This window comes from Neodiprion lecontei, chromosome 7 (genome assembly GCF_021901455.1).
Source record: "Neodiprion lecontei isolate iyNeoLeco1 chromosome 7, iyNeoLeco1.1, whole genome shotgun sequence".
In the NCBI taxonomy this organism is placed as follows: Eukaryota; Metazoa; Arthropoda; class Insecta; order Hymenoptera; family Diprionidae; genus Neodiprion; species Neodiprion lecontei.
In genome coordinates, this window is record NC_060266.1 from 20,682,748 (window position 1) to 20,697,692 (window position 14,945).

Genomic DNA, 14,945 nt, shown 5'->3' on the forward strand with positions numbered 1-14,945 from the left:
TTTTTTTTCTTTCTATTCTTCAATTTTTTTTTCTTTTTTAACATTCTTAATGTTTTTGGTCGAATAAAAAATTGTTCAAACGGTGTGCAAAAATCCACCGAATATTCTCGAAAGTTTTATTTTTATCCTGAAACATTTTTAAACTGGTTTCATTATCAAGTTGATGAAAGAAAGTGAGAATGTAAGAAAAAATAGACGAAAACCGCTTCACAAACGGTGCTAAAAATGTTCTAAATCAAAAATACAACCTTTTAGAATTGTTGGGAAATTTTCAGACTCTTTGAACAATGTTTAAGTCGAACAAAAAAAAATTAAAAGGCCCATCTTGTCCGGTCTTGAAATGATTGAAATTGTAAATTCAGTTCCTGATAATTTTTTGAAAGTATTGAAAAAAAAGTCCTTTTCAAAATCATTTAAAATATTTATAAATAATTGAGCAGTTGAATAAAAAGTCAGCCAAAAATTCAGGGTACTGTTTCAGAGTTGGGACAATTGCGGAAAATTATTTAAACAAAATCAGAAATGGCATGGAATTCCCTATATATGTATATTAGAAGCAAAGCTTCGAATATCAGAATTCAACGTCTTCTCGATTCGGGTAATTTACATGCATGCAATATTTGCTTCGAATAAAAACTCACTCGCTTTGATAAATATTGATTTACCTGATTCGAATTAATAATCATGAAATATCTTGTCAGAAAAGAAACGCAATTTATTTTGATAAGATTTGAAAAATTCATTCCTCGATACGAATCGTAAAATTTGTCACATCACAATTTAATGAATAATTTTTTGACAGGTTATTATTTGCCAAGCTGAGTTTATGCTTCTTAACTTGAGCGAAAAAGAAGGTTGAAGTTAAAAAAAAAAAAAAAAAAAAAAACAAAGGAAACATTGACGAAATTTCAAGCGTAAGAAAAAATTCTGAAAATTGTTTAAATTTCGATTAGAAAAATAGAAGGTATTGAGATTAATTTCATACGGATATTATGTGCGCCCGGATTATTCGGCAGTTATTGGTTTCTCGTAGTTCGATTATTTCGGCCTTTACCAAGCAATTAGTCGAGTCAACATATTTGGAGAGTGTCTTAGTCACCGGCTAATTAGAGCGAGATGAGAGGAACTATTATGGAGTTGTAAATTACAGCGTTTGGCTGTCCCAGAAGCAGCAGAATCGGGATCAGAGCTACCGAGTTGAATAACGGAATGAAAAAAAAAGGTGTATAAAAAAAAAAAAAAAAACCAAGACGGAGCAAATTGATTGGCGGTTTTTTTAATTTTTTTTTTTGATCGCTGATTTAAAACTGGTTCAAAACACAACAGCGCGTGTATAATAATCTTGTTGTTAATTAATTAACGCCCCGGCGCTTCGCGAAACGATTATAAAATCGACAAGCATTTGTATCGATAATAATAATAACAATAATAATGATAATAATAATGATGATGATGATGATGATGATGACGGTGGAAAAAGAATTAAGAAGAAAAAGATTTCAATAATCTCGACTATTACGTATTAAATAGTCGATATCAATGCGCAAATTATTATTCGGATCACAGCGTACGTAGAATAAAAATAGTTATATACATATATATATATATATACATATGTACGTATCGACGTGCTTGATGAAATTTTGACGGTCGCTCCGTGTTGTTTATTTATTTATAATTCTTCTTGAAATTGAGAGGGTTCGTAGATGCGAGAAAATTGAACAACGTGTTCTTTGATTCTCGATTCTTTTGAACTACGAAATTGTTTATACAATTAAATAGAGAATTTTTCAATTTACGTTCGCACTGCCGCAGAGGTTTAATTGAAGGAGCGATGTCTTTTATGAAAAGAATTTTTTGAACTTGGAAAAAAACAGAAAAAAAACAAAAATAAAAAATAAAAGTAACACTCGGACCTTCAAGTTCCTTGATGTTTAGATCTCTTTGTTGAGATTATCGGCTATCATGGAATCTACTTTAATTTTTCTGATCGAAACTTTAGTACGATGGATAAAAAATATAAACGAATAATTATACACAGGGTTGAATAATCTCGGGGATTATACGAAACATATTTTTTTTAAGCGTCGGTTCATGTTCTTGAAAATTTTCATTCCACTAATTTTTCTCCGTTGTGGACCAAGAATCAAAATGTCGATGTTGAACGTTTTTTTTTTTTTTCGAATTTGAAATTATCATTGTTAATCGATTATTATCGAACGAATCGAGACATTGGACGAGATTACGTGTGTAAAAATTTTATTTCATTTGTATTGGTAACCAAAAATAAGAAAAAAAAAAGTAGAAATCAATTCCGGACAGAGCATATATATATATATATATATATATATATAGAGATACGTATAATAATAGCAGCTGCGGTATCGAGTCGTAAAAGCGAACGGCCTTAATAAGTACCGGCTACTACACAATCTATACAGAATAACGTCTTTCGAAATATCGTCAATACATATTTTTTTGCCACGAAAGTGAATATTTACGAGTGACAATAAACACAAAATTTCTCATTCAAAGCATCGAACGATTTTACTTTTTGCCAGAAAAGGGAGTGGAAAAATTTGAAACACGCAAAAGTGTACTTGAATTTATTCTTGTGGTTAGATAAATCGCTAAAAATCAGCGTAAGGATTTTTTATTTCTTTTTTTTTTTTTGCCTGTAATCCTTGTCGTAATTTGAAGAGCTTTTCGTAGCTCACTAATATAAATAATCGATATTCGATAACCGGGTAATAATAAAATAAATAAGAATGATCGATTTCTGGCCAATTTTAAATTGTTTAATTGAAGAGAGAGAGAGAGAGAGAGAGAGAGAGAGAGAGAGAGAGAAGAGAGAGAGAGAGAGAGAGAGAGAGAGAGAGAGAGAGAGAGAGAGAGAGAGAGAAGAGAGAGAGAGAGAGAGAGAGAGAGAGAGAGAGAGAGAGAGAGAGAGAGAGAGAGGAGAGAGAGAGAGAGAAGAGAGAGAGAGTGAGAGAGAGAGAGAGAGAGAGAGAGAGAGATGAGAGAGAGAGGAGAGAGAGAGAGAGAGAGAATCATCAGTTTATAAGGGTGATAATTAACCCAACTGATAACACTTGACGTAAATCTCAATTGATGCTTAGATGTTTGTAAATTAAGCTTTTGTCACACTAGGATTCTTGGAAATATACAACGTCTCGATTATTCACTGAGAAAAATTTGATTTGTTATGGTAACTAGAAAAATTCAGTAAGACAGGTATCGTTAGCAAAAAATTGTTTGAATATCGTTGGAATTACGAAAAACAAGGAACGCGTAAACGTTTTGCGCTATCGTCGATCCTTTTTTGCTAATTGCAACGAAAAATCAGTTTGTGAGGTTTACTCTACTTTTTTTTAGCTAAACGAGGCTTTAACGTCAATTTATCGTTGCACGAGCGTTAAATTATCGCAACAGTCACAAGAAAATATAGCAACAGCGATCGTAACGAGAAAGAATAGTAACGGATACTAGAATTTCCGGTAACGGCTAGAAAACTAATTTTCATTTTCTACCCAGAACTATATTTCTCGATTGTGGTAAAAAAAAAAAAAAAAATGAAAAACAGTCAATGACCGAGCGCAAACGGGAACTAAAAATTTCTCTCACTGTATCCAAAAACAATTCACGGGGTTGAAGATTGGCTTCTAAAGGGCGTAGAAACTGAGCTACTACATAATAACGCGATACGTGAAAGTGAACGACAAGTAAAAAAAAAAAAAGGGGGGGGGGAAATGTATTAAAAAAAAGCTGTTATTACAAGCAGGAGTAAAAGAGAGCCCGTCGAGCCGTCTCCTTTCCTTTTTTCGAATATCCTTTCCCCCGGCATTCTAGGATGTAAGGGTGGCCTAGGCAAGGTTAGGGGGGCTGGTAGTGTGTATTATATAAATGGCCGAAGGTCCTGCGTGCGATTATGCAAACTCGGTTGAACTCCGACAAAAGTTCCCTCATAAATGTCTCCGAGGTCGCGCTTCCGCGTTTATAACTCGCCCTTTCTTCGCTTCGCGAATATACGCGCGCACACACACACACATAGAGAGAGAGAAAGAGAGAGAGAGAGAGAGAGAAAAGGAGAAAAAAAGAGAGAGAGAGAGAGAAAAATTTTCCCCGATAGAAAAATTTTCCCCGATGCATAGATACCAGCGAAAATACACGTGTATGAAATAATAATGTACATATTTTGTATTATAATACCGTGTAGAGAATTTCTAGTTGTCGGTAACTTGGCTTCCTACTATATCTGCACTTCTCTTCTTCTCCCTCCGAGATCGACTCTCCTTTTTTCCCCTTTTTTCCCCTTTTTTCCCAAATGTACGTATGTATGCTCAATCCGATTCGCCGACTCGTCGCCGATCCATAAAACTGATTTTATCGACGCTTTACGCACACGTATGAATGTTTCGTTAACTGAGATAAGCGGAATTATTCGAGCGAAGAATGGAACGCGAGGCGGCGAGGCTATTTGTGAATTTGTTTATTCCTGTTTTTACCGAATCTCCACTCGACACTTTTCTCTTAGCTATGCTGAGAAGGGTTTCAAAGTTCTGGTTCGAGTGGATATTTAATTTGATGAACGATTAAAGATGTGTCTCGGAGAATAATTCGGCGTTTTGGAACGTTTGGGGTAATTCCTGATTAGCGGTAGGAATAAAAAGTTTCAAGTTGAATATAATGCAGAGCGAATTTATCGCGAGACGGTTTGAATTATTTTAGAGGTGAGGGTTGAAGTTCCGAATTTGAAAACTTCCGAAAGGACGTAATTCCGAATTATTTGGTGGCGAAACTTGGGAGTAATCAAAGTCTGAAGAAAAAAGGCTCAAAGTTTCGTAAAGCGAGATTTCAAAAATTCAAGTCACGACGGAGCAAAGTTCCGAAAACTAAAGTACCGATAGAAGGAAAATTACAAAAAATAAAGTTTCGATAGCAGAAAATTCCGAAAATTAGAATATAATCGCACAGCGAAGTTTAATCAACGAGTTGGTGTAAAAAATGAGAAAAATCGGAAATCGGAATGTTCAGGTTTCCAAATGTAAAATGATCGAAAATAGAAAACAACGAAAGATCGAAGTGGTAAAATTTCACGGAATTGAATATCTTGGATCATTTGAAATTTCGGTGTCTCAGATTTTGTAATTTTCTCATTTTCGGAACTTTTTTTACTTCAACTTTGGCCACCGAAAAACCCGGAATTCGGTGCTTTCGGAACTTGTCAAATTGGGAATTTCAATCCATCCCCTTATTTCGGCGAAAGGTGAGTGAAAAAACATGACTTTGTGATAATTTTATTTCCTATTTTTTTAATCGACATATTTATAATACCGAATTCTCAAAGTTCCAAATTGTTGAGCTTCTCAGATTTCCGAACTCTAAACGCAACAAAATCGCTTCAAAGAAATTCGGGTCTACAAAAACCCGCGTTAAAATTCGGTATTTTTGTATCGCACGGAGTAGATTTGCCTATGTCGTCAGGTTTTAGTAGAAGATAAAAAAAAAAAAAAAAGTTATCAATGCAGCAGCGGCAGTCGTTACGCTCCGTTGAACCGCATCGAAATCCATCCGACAAGATCTTCAACGAGTAACTTTCTTATTACAAGTAAGCTGTGGAAGATTTAATATTCCAAAGAAAGTAAAAAAAACGAAAAAGAATTGTTTTTTTTTTTTTTTATCCCTTCGCAGAAGCTTTACGCGTAGTAAGAGAACTCCGCGTTTTTTCCCAACCCTCATAATCGTCCGGTTCAAAATTCATGAGTTTCGTTTCTGCACGAGGTAAGATAAAAAAAAAAAAATATAATAACAATTAATCAAGCAATACGATGATGTATTTGTTCGCTATCGAAGCAAATCATCCCCCTTCGTTTCCAATAAAGTAGAAAAAAAAAAAAAAAAAAAAAGAAAACTCCGTATGGAAAGCGAAAAGGTAATTAAAATAATGAATTATTGATCCGTACAATAAATCGTTCCAGTCGTTTTCGTATTTTATTATTTCAATTTTTCGTTTTTTCTCTCGTAAATAAAACACCGTTTCAGCGATAAATCCAATTTCACTTTTGTAAAATTTTTAACGAATCGTTTCTAAGGCTGGAATCTCAAATCTGCGACATCGCGTGGAATTTGTATGGAGAGATGTGGGATGAAGAAAGTCTGCTGGATGAGAGAAGGAGGGAGAAAAGAGAGAAAGAAACGCTTTGATGGAATAAAACGCCCGATCATCGTTGTATCAGGTCGAAGGCGTTAACCGGTGAAGTAAAAACATTGTGACACGACGATCTCTGAGGCTTGAGTGTCTTCCTGTCAGGTTTTTTAACTGCACCAGCTCAAACCGGCGACGCTAAAAGCTGATCGTCGCTTTTTGACCCGAAAATCTCTGCCGGCTTCCGGATGTTGTGGAAATTCGATCGTCGGTTCTGTTACACTTTTGGTGTAAAAATACACTTTTACGATCTCGTCTGCCTGAAATTCTTGACAATTTGTGTATAAAACGTGTTGGAAAAAAAAAATCGGGGAAAAGAATTGACGCGGTCTGTTTAGAGAATGGATAAAAATGAATTGCGGTGGGTGAAAAAATCGAGGAAAATTTTTGGTATTTTGTAAATTGTCCAGGATTTGTAACTTACAAATTGCAAATAAAATTCCCAATTGAAACGACAATGAACTTAAAAAATACATGTGTACCTTGTAATTAGGATGAAATAAATTAGGAATTACATTTGTATTTTGAAATCGAGGTGAAACAAAATATTAATTATACTTCCGTATTGTAATTGAAATAAAATATAATATGACGTCTTCCTTGAATTCTCAAACAATTTTTGTTTAAAACGATTTCGAAAACGCGGAAAAAAATAATTGATGTTGTTCCGAGGATAAATAAAGCTGAAAAGGTCGTAGGTAGAAAAATCGAGAAGATTCGTCGTGTTTGAAAATTTCCGGAATTTTTTGATTTCTCCAGAATTTGTAAATTACAAATCGATAATAAAATTACCAATTGCAACGAAAATAAAATAAATATTACGCGTGCAATTTGTAATTAGAATGAAATAAAGTAGGAATTACGTTTGCAATTTGTAATTGAAAGTAATGAAATCACGAAGCGTGATTGTATTTATGCGATTGCAAGAAGTTCGAATACAAATTACATTTGCATTTTGAAGTCCGGGTAAAATAAAATATTAATTACACATCTACGTAGTAATTAATTCCATTCGTGACATTACAAAATGTAAATCGAATCAAAGACGCTCGAATTTGAAAATTGCGATTGAATGAAAATCAATTGCAAACAGCTATAAAATATGCGATTTGTTTTCTATTTGCTCTAAATACAAAACACAAACGTGATTTGTAATTTATGTGTCGCTATAATTACAAAATTTTAATAAAACACAAAATTCAATTAATTACAAATTGTAACCAGGATGTACGAAATATTGTCGAAAATTGGTACACTATTTATTTCAACTGCATTTACCGCCGATCGGAACCCGTTTCAAACGGGATTTGTGACTTGTTTTGTCAACGTGATTACAAAATCCGTAATCAAATTAAAAAAATCGCAATCAATTACAAATCGCAACTAGGAATTCCGAGATTGTCGAAAATATTGTCAAAAATTGGTAAATTTTCTTATACCGACAGCTTTTTCCTCGCTACGGAATTCGCTTCACCCCTTCTTATTTTTCCTACTCCTAAACTTTTTACCCCAACATTTTCAATCTCGCATCCTCAGTTTCCTAAATTTCCTCGTTTCCCAGGAATCTCACGTATCTCTGCAACAAATCCAACGTCTGTCTCCTCCGATTCGATAGTTTACCGGTAGAATCGGTTGGCTGTCTCTGGGCACTCTATAATACACCGTGTTAACCGAAGAGAGTGAGAGAGGGAGAGAGGTAGAGAGTGAGAGAGGGAGAGAGATTGAGGAGAAAAATGAGAGAGATGGGACAGCTGTTAACGAACATAAATACGATCCTCTGCTCTCCGCAGGACGGTTAAGCTTTCAGCTTGAAACTCGCTCTGGGCGGACAGCCGCATAACTTTCTCTTTCAATGCTGAGTAGGTGTACTATCATCGTAGCTATTCGGCATCCCCAAAACCCTCCTCCCGCCCCCCCCCCCCCCCCCTCCCCGACTATTTTTCACCCCGCAAGTTTTCTTCATCCACTTTTGATCCCGACACGGAAGCTCTTACTCGTGTATTTATATTTATTATTATTACCCTTTTTGACATCTGTAATTTATTTTTATTATCATATATGTTAGTACACTTACGTCTGTACACCGACGATGAGAAAAATTTTTACTAGCGGTTACCGCTCGGTCCTTGACTATTTTCATTTTTTTACCACAATCGAAAAAAATATAGTTCTAGGTAGAAAAAGGAAAATTAGTTTTCTAGCCGTTACCGGAAATTCTAGTATCCGTTAATATTCTTTCTCATTACGATCGCTGTTGCTAGATTTTCTTCCGACTGTTGCGAAAATTTAATGTTTGTGCAACGATAAATTGACGTCAAAGCCTTGTTTGACTAAAAAAGTAGAGTAAACCGAACGAACTGATTTTGCGTTGCAATTACCGAAAAAGGATCGACGATAGCGCAAAATTTTTAGGCGTACCTCGTATTTCGTAATTCCAACAATATTGAAACAGTTTTTTTAACGATATCTGTTTTACTCAATTTTTTACAGTTACTGAAACAAATGAAATTTTTCTCAGTGTATAAAGAGATCGCAATTTTGTGATAAAAGAAGAAAAATTTATTAATAAATCGTTTAGACAAGATTCTGACCACCTTCTCGTATGAGTTTAAACAGGTTTTCTGAGATCGTAGATTTTTCTTTTAATACCATAAAAATGGGTTGTATAGACAAACAAGAGGCGTTTTACAGCTTTGAAATATCGGCAAAGATAAAATTTCAAATGTAGTTGGATTTTGTGTTTGTTTTATGAAGAGTTCAAGTGTACAGAAACAGGATTTGATACGAAAATCAGGAATTTTGTATAATTTATTGTTAGGCTTGAGCAAGCATAAAAATCGTAACTAAATCTGATACTGATGTGACATTTGAAGAATTGTTATAAACGATCAGGATCAGCTGATTCAGGATCGAAAATTATCATCTATCAATTTCATAATTAACGTCTATCGGATTTTTTGCCAAAATCGTAGTTCTCAAAAAATCTGCAGACAATTTATTTGCTCTTGTCTCAATATGAACTTTTAATAAATCGAATGAAAAAGAAAACTCTTTAGAGTCCGATCAGTATTCAGACATATTGTATTATTATACTTTTTACCTCAACTGTACAACGTATTTCGTCATATTGAATTCCAAACTCTTTCATTAACACTTGAGATTTATGAAGGTACCCACCGAGCAATAATAAGTATCCCGCGGAAGTGAGGCAAGAGTATTAAGCAACGCTTGCAGCAGCCGCAGGGAAGTAAGAAGAATAAGAAGAAGAAGAAGAAGAAGAAGAAAAAAGAAAGAAGACGAAAAAGAGGAAAGCAGGATACATAAAACGCCTGATTTAAGACTAATATTCTCATTTTACACGGCTCTGTTACAATCGCAAATGCGTTTTTACCCACCGTAGGTAAGAGTCGATCAGTTCAATCGATCAACGTCTTTCTCGAGGCGACGAGCTGTTGCTTTTTGACCGTATCAAATTGCCGTAATTGCAAAGATTTAACGGACATTTCTTTTTCTTTCGAGCAATTTTGATAATCTATTTTCAACTGCAAGTCGACGGTTTTTGTATCCACCAAAAAAATATAATTCCGACAAAAGTGTGCCGGTTAGAATCAAACCTAACCATTAATTCTAAATTCTACGATTTTTTCATTCGCTTTTTCCTTTCACTTTTTTTTTTTTTTACACTCATTCTCTCTACCGGATTTAATTCCCGTGCAACGTAGAGAGACGAATTAATTCCAGCTAAAAGCTTCAAGCTCCGATTGATAGGATGATTTACAGATACGCAAAATTCACTACTCTCGGCATTTCGTTCCGAAATTCTTTTCATGCGAAAATCAGATCGCTTTTAAACTCACGATTTATATAATTCCTGGACTGGACAAAGTATTTTTCTGGATCGCGATCGATCGACTTTCATTATTCTAAGCTTTGAAGATAAAAGAAAAAAACAACGACGATTTTTCGCGTAGAGCAAAAACAGCACTCAACCACAATGCGTATAAAAAATACTTTTACTCTTGCGGTAAATATATATACATATATATCTATATATAAAAAATATACATGTATAATGTATAAATACCTGATATACCGAATTCAATTTTACAGCGTTAATCGTTACGGGCAGGTAATTGCCGGTTTTATAATTACATCATGTATACGAATTAAGTTGTACAATAAATCCGAATTAAAAAGATATTAACCACGGGAAAGTTTTTTTTTTTTCTTTTTTTTTCATTAGCGTATAATTTGATCATCCAAGTCTTAGGCAGGTGCCAAAGTTTTCAACTTGTAATTGCAACAACTTTAGCAAAATATAAGGAAAATTCATTTCCCGTAGGAATGATTAATAATTTCTCTTCGATGTATCGAATGAGAAATATTGTGTGAAAGGGTTCCAAAAAAAAAAAAAAAAAGAACAACGAAGTGCATTTATTTTCTAAAATCAATCGGTTACGAGATATTATTTAAATTCATTTCGTATGCGATATTGTCAACATTGGCGAAATTTCCTCGAACAAGGGATAAAATAAAAAAAAAATTAACGAATAACTCTGCATACATTAATAAAATTCTGAAATCATAATCAGTATACTAAAAAAATTGTTTCCAAAACGTGTATCAATATTTGGATTCATATTATTCGAGGAACGCAATTTCAAAACTGACATGTTAGAAATTCAAAGAATACAAAAAGCGTTTGCTTGTCTAGAAAAATTCTTTCGTAGAGAGAAAAAGAGAGAGAGAGAGAGAGAGAAAAGAAACAAAAAAAAAAAAAAAGAAAAAAAAAGGAGCTGTAAAAATAATTTCTTTCTCTAATTTTATCATGTAGATTTGATATTATAATCGGTAGCAAAGGATGCGTGGGATGAAAATTACCAACTGGCCATATCTGTTTCACATCGGCATATGGTACGTTTCGAACCGTTATAAAAATACATCTCGAACTTTGTATGCAGAGAATTGGTAGCTGCGTGTGTAATTCGAAAATAGTCTCGATCCTCCCTCCTGTGGCTTTTTAATACATGCTACAGGGAATAAAATCAACGGCCAGATGCACAAATTGGCACAATATTTATGCACCCGTGTTACATTCGTGATTTGTGAAATTGCAACGGTATAAGAAAAAAAAAAACATGCATTTTATATACACACATATATATATATATTTGCCCCATGTCTGTACACAATATATTAATAAAACCAGCAACGATTTCATTTATATTTACACTTCTATTTTCTTTTTTTTTTTTTTTTTTACTGTCCTACGCGGCTGGATTCGCAAATTTTAATTGGCAGTCAACGTTGACGTAAATATAGAGCTTGTATAAAATTACACGCTGCGTTCGGTTTTTTTCCTATTTTTTTCTGTCTTCGTTTTTGGTATGGAAAGAGAGAGAGAGAAAGAGAAAAAAAAAAAAAAGAAAAAACCAAACGTATCGAAGAGAGGAAAAATAACTTTCTCCGTTTGTTATGTACGATTTAAACTGTGTATCAATATATATGCGGCATTCCGCGTCAAATCAGTAAACGGTTGACCGTGATTTTTTTTTAACCTTCGCCAAGGATTTTTTCCACGTTAGTGCGACCTGTGAAAAGCTACCAAAAAAAAAAAAAAAAAAAAATTTCACATTTTTTTTAATCACTCGTCTTTATCCTGTGATTTTTTAAAACCAACTCAAAAACATCCAAATTGATTTTTACGAAACAAGAAAAAGATAACATTTGGTTTCCGGATGAAAAATTTTCACGAAAGATTCGATTTTTTTTTTTTTTTAATCATTTTTTTTCCATTTCTTTAATCGTTTTTTCTATTTCCATACCTATAAAAAATCTATGATAATTCATAAAGCATCTTCGACATGATTGACTGATTTTTTTTATTGCTTCTCTGGTTCTAAAATACACTCGAGATTTTTTATTTATTCAAAATCTCGCAACATTATTTATCATATATTTAAAACGTTTCATTTCGGAAACCAGCTTCTGTTTTTTTCTTGTTTCACGAAAATAAATTGTTTTTAAGATGAGTTTGAAAGATCGCAGGGTAAAAACGAGTGATAAAAAAAAAAAAGGACCGAATTTTTATCGAAGCTTTTCAGGGGTCGTAATAACTTGGGAAAAATCCTTGGTGAAATTAAATAATGCCGTGATAAAAACCGTTTGCCGAGTTGGCGTGGAACGCCCCATACATATGTGTTTAAGCTGCAACTGGATGACTGGTTGAAGTATATTACATGTAAAAACAGCATCGTTTATTCGTTTTTTCATAAACCTCACGCGATTCCTTTATACGAAGTTTCCGGAGCCAAGAAAATAAGCAGCAAATAAAAGGAGGAGAAAAAATGGAGAAAAATGGATGAAAAAAAAAAAAAAAAAAAAAAAAATTGAAAGAAAGGGCAATAAGAGAGAGTAGAATGTCAGAGGGAGGCAGACACTGAAGTTGGCCGACAGGAGCCTTCATCCTCCGATGAAACGAAGATGAATTAAACCCTGTCTCATTTTTTTTTCATACTTTGCGCCCGAGTTCTTCTCATGTTTTGTTGTACAACTTTTTTCACCCCTTCTGCTTGCAGTTTTTAATGAAAATAACGATGATGTATTCCACGAAATTTTATACGAAGTTGCAGATTTTTCTCTATTTCACTCGCAGAATTTGCATAGAAAAATATGTGAGACTCGGTGATGATGAATTATTTTTAAATTGGGAAAAAGAACAGATGTAATGAAGGTGGATATGAGATTGGAAAAAAAATTGTCACAATGAACGTAGATTGAGGCGGAAAATTTCTAATCTAAAAATTTACAAAAATGTTCATAAGCACTTGAAAAAAAAAAGATTAAAATTGAATCAAAGATTTCTATGTCTGCGTAATTTATAACGAAAATTATTTAAATCGATTGAAAATACGAAAGAGCAAATGAATATGAATAAGTCAGTTTAAAGTTTTTTAAGAAAATAAGTGAGAGTTTCGATTAGATTTACAGAAAAATTTTGAAAAGTTATAAAAAATCATCGGTGGAACGAAATCGAAGAAAAACGTGGAAAATATGCTGTCGGAATTTGTCGGAATGAGTAGAAATTCGAAGATTAAAAGGTTCTTGTAATTAGAACGACAAAAATGGATATTTTTGTGGCAAAAACGAAGAAGAAAATCTAAATACGATTCCATTTCATGCGAATTAATGTAACAATTTGGAATCTCATGATCAGTTTCTGATCTATCGATATTATTATTCGACATTCTTATCAGGATAAAAATTCGGTTGTAAAAGTAAAAACTTCTATTATTTAATTTTGCAAATAATGACAAAGGTTTGTTTTGATTCTGCTGATTCATTCATTCTTTCATGCGATAAAACGGAAAAGAAGGAACGAATAGAAAGAAAAGGGATCAGTTTCAATTGCGCGAAAGCCGCGACGAAAAAAATACCCAAGTTATCCTTGGCAGAGAAATTCGATGTTTTACGATATCTCGACTCGCCTTTTACGGCGCGATCAACCCTTATCACAAACGTCGTCCAACGATTTGTACCAGTTTCCGGAAACCTCGCGGCGATTCGAAACTCGGAAGACGATAAAAAAAAAGAGAAAAAAAAAAAAAAAACGAATGAAAATAAAAAAATCGTTTCCGTGGAGTTAATCGCCTTGTTTCTAGGTTTGACTGATTCAGCAACGCGGAAAATGATAATACAAAGTTAGACAATATTGAAATTAGAGAATTGAAGAATTGAACTTGAAATGAATAAAATGTTTAGATTGAAAGAGAGTGAAGATTAACCTTGTGAAACGAACAAGGTTTAAGATTTCGTACGATTTTCATGGTTCTTGGAAAATTCGAATATACAGAAATGACGATTTGAAAATTTTTAACAATACAAGTAACATGACTCCTTGATTTTTTTTCCAGAGCTTTGAGAAAATTCAATTTCGGAGAATTTTGGTGTGTGAAAATTGCGGTTTCTCGAACTCTCAGTAAAAGTAATGAGATTTTGGAATTTTGGATATCGGTTCAAAGTTCCTTCGGCCTGTGTTTTCAGTTTTCGATGTTCTTTGATCTCCGCGGCTCGGATACTTCAGAGAATTATAAAATCTCGTTTCGAGCCCCGACGGTCTTTCCCGAAGGAGTGATAAAAGCGTCTTCGATACGTCCCACAGAAAACAAAAAAAAAAAAAAAAAAAGATAGAAAATGAAGAAATACTTGAAAGCGGGTAGAAAAAAAATTGTAGACATTCGTGCAAAATGGACGTTTTTTTTCTTTATTTTGTCAAATGTAGAAACTTTTCGTATACGCGGAAACTCGAAACGGTCTCTTGAAAGAATCGTCAGAAATCAAAGTCAAAGACATCATCGTAAGGCCTCCATAAATCGTCGAACTATTTCGAACGCAATCTGGATTCTACGGGATTGACAAGTAGATGGAAAAAAAAAAAAAAAAAATAAATAAATAAACCAGATCCGAAAACAATTCGAGTTTATTGACATCCTCTTAATTTTCAGATTCCAAACGTCTACCGACAATGTTTTTGATTCGATTTAAGCACGAATTTGTTATCGTGAAAATTTGATTCTCATAAGCTTGAAAATAATGCCATATGTTGGAAACTCTCGAGACTTGCGACAAAATTTATACTTGAAGTGATAAATTTCGTAAAAATAAATGAATTTGTCGTATGTTCATTACTATTATTATTATTATTATTACGTTAGGTATACGAAAATTTACGAGTTTAGAA

General features: G+C 33.6%; 1 protein-coding gene across 1 annotated transcript in view; it reads right to left on the minus strand.

Annotated features, from left to right (window-relative positions):
- LOC107226883 (monocarboxylate transporter 10) overlaps nucleotides 1-14,945 on the minus strand; it is a 111,765-nt gene that overhangs the window by 39,773 nt on the left and 57,047 nt on the right. The gene's annotated exons all lie outside the window — the stretch shown is intronic.